This window comes from Ambystoma mexicanum, chromosome 14 (genome assembly GCF_040938575.1).
Source record: "Ambystoma mexicanum isolate Mex_15411 chromosome 14, UKY_AmexF1_1, whole genome shotgun sequence".
NCBI classification, from domain to species: Eukaryota; Metazoa; Chordata; class Amphibia; order Caudata; family Ambystomatidae; genus Ambystoma; species Ambystoma mexicanum.
Genome location: NC_090940.1, coordinates 202,673,293 through 202,685,552, shown reverse-complemented (window position 1 = coordinate 202,685,552; position 12,260 = coordinate 202,673,293). Strand labels below are relative to the sequence as shown.

Genomic DNA, 12,260 nt, shown 5'->3' with positions numbered 1-12,260 from the left:
TGATGAGGCCATGAACTTTCAACCTGGAAAGTGATTGTCTATGAATTTGGAGGCTTCTTCCGGGATTGTGAAAAAGAAAACCTGGTTAGAGTGTTCATTTCGTAGCTTGATGGGATACAGCATGGAATATTTAACCTCCAGGTCACGCAGCCTCTTCTTGACTGCCAGGAAGGTTTTGCGTTCCTGTTGAACCGCCACTGAGAAGTCTGGGTATAAGTGGATCCTAGAGGACCCCAAGAAAAGATCCCATTTGGCTCTCGCTACCCTAAGGAAGGCGTCACGATCCCGAAAGTTTAGCACCCTGGCTATGATGGTGCGCGGGGGCGCGCCAGGTCTGGGTTTTGCTGATAAAGCTTGATGGGCTCTTTCAATTGCGAACTGTGTCGAGAGCCTGGGAGAATCAAGAAGTGTGAGTAGAGTGCGCTCTATGTAGTCTTCCATGGGTTCCTTGGTGCCGTCCTCGGGGACCCCAATTATGCGGAGGTGATTGCGTCTAGAGCGCGATTCGAGGTCCTCATTTTTTTTGGCTACCTCCAGCACGCGTCTAGATAATGAGGAGACTTACGCCCGGAGAGTGCCCAATTCGTCCTCCGTAGCGCCCACCCTCGTTTCAATTTCAGCAACTCGGTTGTCGGTTTTTTCAATGTGCGCTGTGATCGAGGATATGGAGCCATTCATGTCATCCAGTTTGGAGTGCAAAGTGGTGAACCCTTCGCAGATATATTCCAGCATTTTCTGTGATTCTATGGAGTCTGGAGGAGTTGAAGTGGTGGGTTCCGGCTCCGGTGCCTCCTCTGCCTGTTTAGACAGTGTTTTAGTAAACATGTTGATGGAGCTCTGTTTTTTCCCTGCGCCCTTAGTCATGATGTGGACTGGGGGAGAGTCTGCAGACTTGGGAGACCAGTATGTGGAGAGAGTGATCGCAAGGGTGAGTGAGGGTGACTGGATGGGGCCTAGCCGGTCCCAGTTGGTCTGAAGGAGCTTGACCCCTTATTAGCTTGTGGGTGTCCAGAGTATACAGCGACGGGCCTGGTCGGCGGCCCGAGTCGCCAGGCCAGTTGGCAAGTATGTAGATGCACAGGGAGCCCGGTGACAGGAATGCCCAGGCGGAACCAACCAGTGATGTTCCAAGTTAGAGCGCAGATCCTGGGGACCTCAGTAGACAAGGGAGCACTATGGTCCAAGGAGTTTGTGGTCTCTGGCGTATCAGGGAGGTTGCCCAGTAAGCAACTGTGAGACGTCAGGTGATCGAGGTGGGAAAGGGGTCGCTGGGTGGCTAGGGTGAAGAGGACTTGCTGGAGCTCAGTTAGAGCATCACAGTTGCTGGTCGGTGGGAGCTCTCAGTATGCGTGGCTCGGCCACACCAGTGACCGTTCCCCGGGTGTCATGATGCCTACCCCCGGGGACCCAGACCATGTCCAGCAACCCCGGAAGCAGGCATCAAGTTACCCCCAAGCAAGCCCAACAACCCCCGCTAGGGGCTATTTGGGTGCAGTCCTGGCGCCTATGGCGCCAGGCTCATATGGAGTCAATCCTGGCGCCATAGGCGCCAGGCTCATAGATTAAAACTTACCTGATGCAGACCATGCTGCAAACTTACCTAATGCAGACCATGCTGCCTGAGCTCCAAGCCTAACGAGGCTTGGAAGGGACTATTTTACCTAGGGACTATTTTTTACTCTGGTGGGGCTGAGGAGGAATACTTACCTGGGACTACTTTGGAGGCTATTTAAACCACGCTCGAAGAACAGCACACGCTTCGCGTTATTCTGCATCCAGCAGCGTAACGCTCACCGTGCCTGCAAGTCTGCATCCAGTCTTCTGCCACGCCCGCCTCGAGTTTGGAGCTCCTAGAAAAAGGGAGAAAGAAGGAGAAAAGGTTAGAACAAGAGCAATACCTTTGATCCTTACCTGAATTCCCGATCCATCGCGCCTTCGAGCTGGAAGAAAGAAGTTGTTTTATGCGCGCCGCCTCGCCTGCTGCAGTGCCGCGCTGAACTCACCGGCCTTCGCCGCATCTTCACATTTCACCGCATCCTCCTGCGTGTTCACCTAAGGAGAAGACAAGAACAGCAAGGTGAGCCAAGGGAATACACAGAGGAATACCCCCTATAGACTTACCCCTGATTTTACCACCGGGGGTATTATTCTTCTTCACGGGTCGGCACAGCTTCCACTGCATCCTAGCCGAACCCTGGCCCCTAAGGGGAAACAAAAGGACAGCAAGGTGAAACAAGGGACTAACAAGGGAAACCCTCCTCACCACAAAAGACTTACCTGATTTTACTGCCGGAGGCATTATTCCCCGAGACTTCATACTTTCTCTCAGCGCCTGAATAAGGGAGAAAGCAACAGGTTACATATGGACATCATTTTTTAGAACTGTGTTGGATAATACAAATCCTTACCAGAACATTACCGGTTGCCACGAGGAACTCTTCAGTAGGGTCAGGCTGCAACCTGCAAGGAATCGGACAAGCGTGAAAGTCAGGCATTTGAACTCTTACGAACTACATACTTACGGCGTCTTGCTAGGAATATCGGAGTCAATATTGTCCTGGAACTCACCAATTCCTTCAAGCCAGTGAAGTAACTGGTTATCTACGCGCCCCTGTGCTCAATGCAGGATGGAGAGCTCATCTTTTCAAATCATCAGGCGAGACTATAAGAGGGGACATCCAAGGTGATCAGTGGGGAGAACAGCGAGGTGGGGGGATTTACGCTCAACTCCACGGGTGGTTAATTCCCTTTCTCCATTTGCAGAAGAATATTCCTACGGGCCAAGCAAACAAAGCTAAGTGGGCCAGTCCAGTCGTCATCTCGGCCCTACTCGTCACATTGGTGGAGGTCACAGCAGTCCAGTCCAGATCGATGCCTCTGTGGGAGCCAGGTGAGCGTAACACCGGGTTGTAGGGCGAGTGGGTGGTGCAGATAGTTTAAGCTTTGTGCAACCTGGCCAGGCTTCACACACACTGCATCCGAGTGCCCCCCCCCCTGTTGAGGTTTGCAAGGCAGGAATTCTGCAGGTGGGCGAGGGTGGAGAAGCCCAGGGATCCAGAGCCCTCTATCAACAAGCTCTATCAGAGCCACCTATTTCTGGGCTATTGCAGAGGGATGGGAGCCTTCACTGTCGCAGCAGCATGAAGTGGGATGGGGTTGTTGAGGCTGGATCAGCGCCTGAGCAGGGTGTGATCTTCAATGTTGAGTAAGTATAGGGCCGCCCACCATCAGCGCACCCAGAGGCCAATAACCATTCAGTTGTGCCCCCTATGGCCCAAGTTGGCGGCTCGTGGAGCTCGAACACCTGTGAAGCCGCGGGAGGCTCGCAGTGTCCCCGGGGGGGGGGGGGCAGCCCAGGGAAAACGAAGCCTCAGCTGTGGTTGCCAGATCCAGGCCCACCCGCCCCCAGGGACTCACTGTCTGTGTCGTGGGCTCTGGGCTCCACCCGTCCAGGGCCGCAGGAGGGGGGGGTACCCCACCAAGTGTGTAGATGTTAGGAAGGCTGCGGCGGGCGCCCCCCACCAGCACACCCCGGCCCAGAGCAGCGGCAGAGCAGACCCGCTCAGCGCCAGAAGGGTCGAGTGCGGCAGCAGTCCACGCTGCACACCAGAAGCCGCAGGTTCCAAGGGTCGGGGTTCGATGTCGCTGCAACCGTAGCAGCCCCTAGGGAAGCTCTGTACACCCCCCCACCTCTGGGCGCAGAGGATCCGGCTTGATCAGTGCTGGGGAATCCAATCAGGTGGGCACAGAGCGCCTCCCCCACAGCAGGCCGCAGATACCTGGCCCTAGCTGACACTCCCACGGAAGCGTCAGTCGGATCAGGCCGATACCGACTCCCAGTCCACCAACAGCCACCAAAAGCTCCGTAACGGAGCCAGCTCTCGTCTCCAGACCCGGCTGATAATTAGACAGGGTGCATGGGAGTAATCTGTTGATGTCCCCTCGGTAGACTACGGCACACCAACGCTGATTTCCACAAGAATAATGCCTCCCAGCACAGAGCCTTCACTTAGGTGGCCATCTTCACCAAGCGCAACAGCGCCGCCCAGGCCCTTTTTATTTGACACAACGCCATTAGGACTGCCTATTTTCATTTGATGGTCGACGCTTACTCCCATTGTAGATTTAGGTTTAGATTAGATGTTTTTCCAACCTGCATACAGTTTAATAAACACCCTTGAACTGTGAGCACTTGTCTGTCTTTACTGTTGACACCATGAGTTCCTTACACTACCCTCAAACAAGCCTGGTTGTTCTTGGGTACTGCAAAAATCCTGTAGTAGAGGTCAGAGCCCATATCTGACTGAGGAACCAGCTCCAACACCTGCATGTCCAAAAGAAGAAGGATCTCCCGCAACAGTGCCGGGGACCCTCTCTGAAGCAGAGGAGAAGAGGGTAGAGGAAAAAGAAGAGGAAGACAGAAGCCAGTGCAGCCGCGAAGAGAGCCAGCCGGCCCCCACCAGCGAGCTGTGTTACCTGACCGTCACGTCATTGCTTCTTGGCGTCCGAGGTAGGAGCGGAGGAGGAGGAGCGGAAAAAGCGGTGCAAGGTCCTCTGCTGCTTCCTCCTGTGGTCGCTGGGGGATCAGTCAGGCTGCAGCGTATCATGGTCCCTGAACCCCTTCAAGCTGCTGAAGGAGCAGGGTTTGAAGTCGGACCTGCCCTGGGTTTGAGGGAAGGACTTCTGCCCAGGTTTAGTCAGGATGGCCAGGGACTTGGCAGTTTGCGTTGAGGTCTTCTTTACTGTCAGCTTGTCATCGGTGGTCGAATGAAAGAGGTCCGTCCCTTCGAACTGAAGGTCTAGACTCCTCTCCTTTACATCTAAGGAGAACCTTGTGGCAAGCATCTACGCCGTCCACCTCCTCTAGACCCCCAGGCAGAGGCATCTACTGGCTGTGTCGATGTGCGAGACCAAAGACCCCATGAGGTCCTGCGCAACTGTGCAGGTCTCTGTCAGCCTGGCTTTAATAGAGGCCTGTCTCTCCGGGTGTATGTCGGGCAGGAACTCCCCCGATCTCTCGCCACAGCTTCTAGTTCACCGTGGCTAGAAGGGTATCAGCGTTGGCCTGTCGCAAGTGCAGCCCAGCGTTGAGATAACAACATCTCCTGCCGAATAGACTCGAGGGCCCTGTCCTCCTTGGATAGACAGGTAGAGGCGGCCCCTGCTGTGGACGACAACGAGGATGGCTTGGAATACAAAGAGGCTGCTGCCACAACTGAAGAGTGTGGTTGAGGGTGGGAGGTCAGGAGGACTGGTTCCCCATCCAGTAGCCTAAAGCGGCTGTCCAATTTCTTGTTCATCTGGGCGTTGGCCTGGGGCTTCTCACAGAACTTTTTAGCCACGAAAGGACATCTTTCTGAAGGGGAATGACTGATCGGATTGTGGCGCGTGGGCCAGGACCTCCGACAACACCCCTGATTCCAATCAGACCAGGAATGAGCAACAGGTATAAGATAGCACCTGCATCCTTAATAGGAATCTGAGCTTCACACACACACAGACACACAGACTATAAAAGGGAAAAATCACAATTTTAAAGCAAATGCTGGAGGTACCACGTATGCATTATTCACTACCTGCAAAGCAGAATGCTGGATAAATTGCAATAAGGCACGCAAAAAGGATGTAGCTTAACATTCCAAGTCCTGCAGACAAGCACCGGTCAAAGCTTTGTCATTTGCTTACAAATTGCAAGCCCCCCCAGCCCCTGCCCACAAGCATCCAGCATGATGAAGGGCAACCCTCTGAAGAGTGGGGCAGGGAACAAAAGTATAAATTGGTCCATCCGTCGTCTGATCATAATCCAACAGTCAGTACACCACACAAAGTTTGCGATGAAGAGTAAATCCTGGGTAAAAAAGGAGACCGCTTTGCACACTCCCTGAAGAAACACCTGTTGCTCCATAAGTGCTTCAACAAAATTTAGGGCATAATCAGCGTACACCAGGTGAATAGAAATCCAGAACAAAAAAGCAGCCAGTTGAAGCAAAGAACTTTGCCAATTTTCCAACCAGCTCATACATTGTGGACAGATCCAACAATGTAGGCCCACTAGGGCAAAGGGCATTCAACAGTCTGAAGGAGCTGGCAAATCAAGGGTTAGTAGGCTACCATGCTTTCCTGAACAGGATAGTGAACCGCAGAGATTGACGTTCTAAGCATTACTGATGCAGTATGCAAAACCACACCAAAAAAGCAAGCCTAATGATTTTACCACAGCAACCAGACCGACGGCCAGACAAGAAAGATCTCTACATGGACGGCAATACACCCAGAAGACCAGACTGAAGCATACCAATTTCTAGTCCCAGTCCTTGGATCAAATGTTCTTATGCAAAGGGAGCTCTGTGGCTCAGGTCGGCGACGGCGGACGGCTGTCCAGTGTTTCTCTTTGATCTCCTCGGCGGTCCCCTTCTCCGGTCGGCAGCCTTTTGTAGGTCTGTCTACCAGGGAGCTTTGGCAAAGATCGGCTGGTGCACAATGGCCCCTTGTAGCTCGGGAAGAGATCTCCTAGCCAGGTCCTCTCTTGGATCAGTTCCTTGAAGGCACAGCAGCTTTCAGATTAGCTAAGGACAGCAGCAGCAGTTCTTCTTCCAGTGGGCTTCAAAGGTAAGCATCGGTTTCAACTTCAGCTTCTGAACTGCGTCAGTTTCGATGTCAGTTTCTACTTCAGCTTCTGAGCGATTTCTAGTAGTGAAAGGCCCCCAGATATACTGTTGATCTCCCATTCATTCTGCTGGGTCACACTCAGGCAACCAATCACTCATAAGGCCAGTCAGGCAGCCAATCAGGCGCACAGTGCATTCAGGCCATTCTTCTCCATCCAGACACTCACAACACAGAATGTGGATTCGGCCAAGTACCATGCCATTCAGCACTACACACTGCATTCATACCAGTTTTGGGCAGGGCTGTCTCAGTCATTGTGTCAAACGCCAGATACTAGACACCCATAACACAGAATGCGTATTCGTCACACACTCCATTCACCTAGGTCCCACCCCAAGGGCGTACCCACAACATACAGTGATTGGGAAGGCTCCAGCCAGTCTGGCCTGGACTTCCCCCACAACACCATATATGGAACTTCCACCCAACAGCCAGTCAGGGAGAAGGGACAGAGTCAGGGCTTCCTGTGACTTTGGGAAAAGTAAGGTAACAGGCGATAGAAAGCAAGAGGCCACCGGGGCCATCTTGTTTCCTAACAGGAAACCACTGATTCCAATGACAGGGCCTGGGCATCCCAAAATGGACATTCAACCGTTAATGTGTACGCCCCCTCACCCCCTTTGGTTTGACGGTAGTCCATAGTGCTAAAGTGCCATCTCCGGGCTTCGTTATCCTTGGTGTCATGAGTCAGTGCTCCACTGCGTGCTTCTGTTCAGTCCTCGGGGCACCTCCCCTGTAGTAGCTCAATCAGAGGCTATCCTGCTATACCCAAGAGGCGCATGTTCCTTGGACACCAAGCACCCCTCGATCCTTCCTGTAGGAACTCCAATAACCTTGACCAGTCTGTGCAGAACCCTCTTGTATGCTCTCACAATATCTCTCTATTTTGGGGCAGTCCCACCTATGTGGCTCCACGTTCCCTCCCTTCCACATTCCCTCCAACAGAATTTCGATTCCCCCAGGTCAATTTTGTGGAGTCTTTAGGGCGTTGGGTACCAATGGAAAAGCAGTTTTACCCAGATTTCCCGAATTTGGAGGGATCTCGTGAGCTTGGGAATGCTCACCCATAGTTTCGACCATTCGCTCTTTTCTATTGAATGTCCCGTGGATAATTTCAATGTTTTCATATATGGCCTCGGAGGGGGATCTTCAACCACTTTTAGCTGCACGTATATGGAGGTGACCACCCGCCTGTCGCCGGGATCTATATTCAGGTATTTTTCAAAGGGCGTTAGCTAGCATGTCCCTGCTTGTTTCATGGAGGGTTGGAATAACCAGTAACTTAGTTGTGCATAGCGAAATCTCTCCCTGCTGACATATTTGGTGCGTAACAGAAACAAGAATACCATTAAGGCCTGGTATCAAGGGCCGAGTCACGCAAAATTAGAACCTAGATTTAACTTTCAATGAGGCACGCTCCTCCCCTCTCCCTTCCCCCACAAGCATCAGAAACATACTATCTGTTGCAGCCCAAAATTCCTTAGAGACCTCCTAGATACTGCGGGCCCCAAATTACTGATCCTGATCTAAAGGGTTGCTTGGTGATGGACAGCAATGCCCTTCCAGGCTGCCCTCACTGCTAAAATGCCATTATAAATGCCTAGGTGACATAACATGCAACATGTACAATGCCATCATGCCAACCCCTTACACTAAGATCATATAACATCATCAGATCCCTCCCCCTTCTAAGCATTGTAATAGAAGCTGCGACTATGACTCAATTTAAAGACAGTCCATTTTTCCAACTTGGAATGGTGGCAGGGGTCGAGTCACCCCTGCTGAGATTCGAACTTGTGACGTGTGGGCTTACCACACATGAGAAGTGAGTGCTTAACTCATAAGCTATTTACCTGAAAAGTGACAAGCTCAGTTACTCTCTATGTTCCGCCCTTCATCCCCCTGTTCTACAGCTAGAGCTGATTTGAACAGGCAGAGTCCCTCACACTCTCCAATTCTATCACAACCCTCACTCCAATGGGGCCTCGCAGTGGAAGCAGCTCCCTACACCCTCAGGGATATTGCGGCATCAGACGGGATACAAAAGCACAAAATTGTATTTATTGCTGCATTTTTTAAGCTATTTTTTGTATTGACTGAAGTGTTTAAGATTGGCAGGTTGCAAGAAAGAGGCAGTGTGTGAGGCTACAGAGAACCAGGTTATTATTTTCATCTTTTGTAGCAATTTAATAGGAAGAGTCCCAGATGTCCATAACTTGTATACTCTACTTTTTTTGGTTTAATGTGCGTGCCTATTTAATTGTATTAACTTTATTTATCATGATCTGTTGCAAGGGTGAAGATATTCCACTTCGGTTCTCCAATCCCCTCAAGAACTGCGCATCCCACTCACCAACACCCTTCACACTCACCAATTCCCCATTACAACTTACACTCCCAGACCTCTCACTCTGCCAGTCATGCACATACTTGCATGCTCTGTCACACTGCCAAGTCACAACTAACACTCACCCATTCCCCGCCACACTCCAAACCATGCTGCCTACGCACACCTTACGCTCCCCAGTTCCTCCTGCAGTCTACAGTTCTTTTATTCTTTCTCGCTCCTTCGGCATCTTGCCTCCTTTCTCCCATTCTATCACACTCTTCCCCCATCCTTTCCCCCAATCTGCAGCTTGCAGCCTCTTTCTGGCAAACCGCTCCCTCTCTGCTTTCTGGCCCACCGTTCCCCCTGCTTTCTGGATCGCCACTTCCTCTCTGCTTTCTATCCCATAATACCTCCCTGGCCCACTGCTTCCTCTCTGCTCCCTTGCCCACCATGCCCCCATCTGGCCCACTGCCCGCTATGTGCTTCCTTGACCATTGCCACCCTTTCTCCCTCATATTAAAATGTAGATTTTGGGCCATGGCCTCAAAAAATAGAGCATCTAAAAATAGAGCCGAGGCAGGCCCGTTTTTAGAAGCCCGATTTTTGGAAATGAGCATGTCACCTTGTTCGCAAAGGTTACCTGCGCATCCCGGGGGGATGGGCTGTAGTGCACATGATGTGCCGTCCAATCGCCTGGAATACATTAGTGTCGGCAGCACTGCACGTTAGATAGCAGCGGCTCATAGCTCTGCTGTCACGCTTAAAAAGAAAGGAAAGATCCGGTCACTCAATGCGCACTCCCCTGCGCCTTTTCCAAGCAGGCGCATGAGGTGAGCCTTCGTTTTCTGCACAGCCACAGAGGTAAAAAAGGCCACCTGAATGCGCGTGTATCAGACGTATGCCCTTTGCGGAACGGGCTGCTCCTTTTTCTGGCGCACGTGATGCGTTGTGCTGGTGCATTTCATTACTTTCACCCGAAATAAGTTTTGAAACCTGGCCGTTTGCATCTTTTTTAAAAAAACATGCGGTTTTTGCCGATGTCTCTGGAAAACAGTCATTTTTGCACTTTAAAAAAAAAAATCTTTTCGCAGCATTTTGTGGGATCGCGAAATCGCGGTAAGCTAGAGGGTCTGCTTAGTGCATCAACTTGGAACATGCCTGTGAGAAGAGTGGGTGTAAAGAGTGATCTTTTCTGCCTGTTGGGTGCAAGAGAGTGACATGCTCCCCTCAGACAGAGCCCCATTTTCTGATAGGTTACAGTGTCATCCTAACATTCCAACAAGACAGCCTCCTTTCGGTGTCAAGCAGCAGAGTCACCAAATCAAGCTCAGAGATGTTTTGACAACACTTGTTTGAAATCTATGATGTCATTTTTTGGCAGTGATTAATGTGTTTTGGGGTGGCATGGCTGCTTTATTTCCTATTGACCAGTTTTCAACTCTATGGACTTGGTCCAGGGCCACCCTAAACCGAGTAATTCTGTGGGGTAGGGGATATTGTAGCTCTTATAATTGGCACAGGGCACTACCCAGCAGCAGTCTGTGCATTCATTCCCTGTTGATCTGATCGGTACGGTCATGAAAATGACTCATTTTTTTGTTAAGGGGAATGTAAAACATGGCCAAGACAAAACATTTTTTATTGAAAAATGTGATCTTAAAATTACTTCTAGAAATTGTACTCATGTCTTGATGCTCCTTAAAGGCACCACCTCATTAGATGCTGCAGTAATTTACAAATAGTTTGGTGGATTCAGTCCTTCAGGGCAATGTGGTCACAAGTGGCTCGGTCAGAGCACTGTCGTTATAACATAACATAATAGTTGTAGAATGCTGGTTCACCCCCAGAGGGGCATCTTGGCGCTATTGACAGATACAAGATGTTTATTGTTAACAAACTTGATGGTGCCCATTTTAACGACCTCGCAAGAATGAAGGGGTGAGTGGACCTGCAGGTATTCGAACCTGTGACTATGAGGTCAAACACAGACCCCTGTAGTGGATGCATTAGTCCACTGAGCCACAGAACCAGTGTTATGTCCCGTCCCATGCCTTATGTTGTGCCCATGGGCCTATCATACCACCCTTGTTATTGAACCTTTACATAACATTTCTGGAGGAGAACTGGTTGCAGGCCAGAGGACAGTCTCTATGCATCAGTATGCAGATGGCACTAATTTGTATCTGCAGATGTCGTCGGATGGTATATTCAGCTTTTGTGGCAGGAGACAGAGAAGTGGATGGACTCCCATTCTTTAAAGCTGATCACCTCCAAGACCGAAGTCCTTCCTTTAGTACCGGTTAATGCTCTGCTTTCTGTGGTGACATGGTTTCCTGACTCGTCTGTCTTTGGTAATCCATCTTTCTTTTTTTTTTGTATATTGAAACTAGTTTTAAAATCGAGTCATTTCACAGGCTCACAGGCTCCAAAATTGAGACGGTCCTCTTCCATCACACCCTCCTTAATAGTGGATCTCCACTCAATTACTCCAAGTGTAAGCCATGTTTATATACTTGGTTAACCCTTCTCTTTCAAGGCCTCATGATCACTCACCTTATGCATATTACAGGTCAAAGAAGCAATTGCATTGTGTCACTGCTGAGTGCTTGAAGCGGATATGTGTGGCCTGGCATGGCTGTCAGAGTTGCCATCGATAGGTTCACCTTCAACCAGGTCTAATTTAGTAGTCGTTTCTTAACAGAATTCCGAAATTTTCTGCATGACCACCTCACGTGTAAAATAATAGCCTGAAGTGAAGCCCAGTACCAGCAGCCACCTGATTATCTTACTCTGGCGGGCATCCAGTATGTTTGGAACACAGATTATTTTTGTATGAGCTGCGCTCTCCGATCAATGTTTCTCACCGTATTCCTATTGCTTATCAGAGAGAACTTTTCATCATTCCTGTTCCATCGCCTGGTCTGGAATAGGTCTATACATCCATGTCAACCTGCACCACTCGGTAGTTTCCTGGCGTAACTGCACTGGCAGGTGCTCAGCAACATCTGCCGTGATGCTCCAGCCAACAAGAAGAGTCTGCAACCTGCGGCTGTCCAGATGTTTTAGACTAGGACTGCCAAGATACTTCACCATGATCTATGCCGACATGGGGTGATGGTAGTATCAGTAGAAAATATCTGGCGAGCTAAAGGTTGCAGACTCCTGCAGTGTACACCATTGGTCATCATTTGTGCTTATTTTATATTATAGTCTCAGCCTCTCTCCGGAGTCTATGTAAAGTCTATCAAAGAGATCCGTCACT

The 12,260-nt window shown here is 50.3% G+C and overlaps 1 protein-coding gene across 1 annotated transcript in view; it reads right to left on the bottom strand.

The window, feature by feature from the left end:
• SLC38A6 (solute carrier family 38 member 6) overlaps positions 1–12,260 on the bottom strand; it is a 490,235-nt gene that overhangs the window by 452,512 nt on the left and 25,463 nt on the right. The gene's annotated exons all lie outside the window — the stretch shown is intronic.